At 38.4% G+C, this 1,650-nt stretch overlaps 1 non-coding gene across 1 annotated transcript; it reads right to left on the bottom strand.

Annotated features, from left to right (window-relative positions):
• Positions 1–949: 949 nt before the first annotated feature.
• LOC112418753 (small nucleolar RNA R71) lies at positions 950–1,056 on the bottom strand. The gene has a single exon (XR_003008843.2). It is a non-coding gene; the product is annotated as a small nucleolar RNA R71 (small nucleolar RNA).
• Positions 1,057–1,650: the final 594 nt, after the last annotated feature.

Genomic DNA, 1,650 nt, shown 5'->3' with positions numbered 1-1,650 from the left:
AATAGGCTTGGTTGCTAGAGGAACCAAAATCTAATAGTAATCAAGTCAGCGAAATAGGATTGATTGCTAGAGAAACATAAGAGAAACTTGTCTTTAGAAGTTAGGTCTAACATAAGGTTCTAGGTTTAATAGTTTGGTTTGTGAAGGGTTTGTCACCATGACAAACCAATGATCCCAAGGCTCTCTTTTACTATTATTCTCAACCGTTAAAAACCTCAACTTTGCAAATTGAACTCTCTAATCATCAACTAAAGTTAATTGAATTAAACAACTCCTTGTCGGAACGATACTCTCTTTTTTACTACTTCGATAGAACCGTGCACTTGCGGTTTTATCCCATCAAGTTTTTGGCGCCGTTGCCCGGGAATTAACTAATTTGATTAGCTTTTTCTTAGTAATTAGAATTTCTCTTTTCCCTTTTCTCTTTTTCTTCTACTTCTTTCTTTCTTTCTTTCTTTCTTTCTTTTACCGTTAACTTCTTCGGTTCTCAATTTTTTATGCGAAGAACTAAAAGTTTTGGAGAATTTGTTCCCGAGATCGAAAGGTATTTGCGTAAAAGAAGGAGAAAGGCACAAAATAATATCGTTATGGCTAAACGCACTCTCAAAGTGTATGCAACACTTTTTACGGAAGAGCCACAAGTTATTATTGTGTACCCAACGGTTGAGGGTCACAACTTTGAGATTAAGTCTGCACTACTCAATTTGATGCAGCAAAATCAGTTTTCCAGATCACCCACTGAGGATCCAAATCTCCATATCTCTACTTTCTTAAGACTCAGTAGCACTATAAAAGAGAACCAAGAAGCCGTAAGACTTCATCTTTTTCCCTTTTCGTTAAGGGATAGAGCTAGCGCTTTGTTCCATTTTCTAGAAATTGGTTCCATCACTTCATGGGATCAAATGAGGCGAGCATTCATCGCCCGATTCTTTCCCCCTCTAAAATTGATAAACTAAGAGACCAAATCACACGATTTAATCAAAAAGATGGGGAGTCTCTTTATGATGCGTGGGAGCGTTTCAAGGAAATGCTTAGACTTTGTCCCCACCATGGTTTAGAGAAGTGGCTTATAGTCCACACTTTTTATAATGGCTTATCATATACCACTAAGATGTCTATTGATGCAGTAGGTGGAGCTCTAATGAACTAGAACTATACGGAGGCGCACGCTTTGATTGAGGACATGGCTCAAAATCACTATCAATGGACCAACGAGAGAGCCATCACCACTTCTACACCCTCTAAAAAAGAGGCAGCTATGTACGAAGTCTCTGACTATGATAACCTTGCTTCTAAGGTTGATGTCACACCTACTCCCGCATCTCCTCCTTGTGAAATATGTGGTATATTTGGTCATATTGGTGTTGATTGTCCGTTAGGTAGTGCTGCTAATAGTATTGAGCAAATGAACTACTCTCAATACAACCAAGGAACGAGGCCAAACCAAAACTTTTATAAAAACCCTCAAGGTTCCTATGGGCAAGTAGCATCACTTGGCTATGCAAAAAACCAGAGGGTTGCTTATAAATCAAGTTTGAAAATTTTGTTGAAAAACTGTATGTGATGAGATAAAACCGCAAGTGCACGGTCTTACCGAAGTAGTATGAAAAGAGTATCGTTCTGACAGGGAGTAGTTTAATTCAATCAACC

The sequence above is a fragment of the Medicago truncatula genome, chromosome 1, assembly GCF_003473485.1.
Source record: "Medicago truncatula cultivar Jemalong A17 chromosome 1, MtrunA17r5.0-ANR, whole genome shotgun sequence".
Classification (NCBI taxonomy): domain Eukaryota; kingdom Viridiplantae; phylum Streptophyta; class Magnoliopsida; order Fabales; family Fabaceae; genus Medicago; species Medicago truncatula.
The sequence above is the reverse complement of the archived record's forward strand: the minus strand, read 5'-3'. Positions and strand labels throughout refer to the sequence as shown.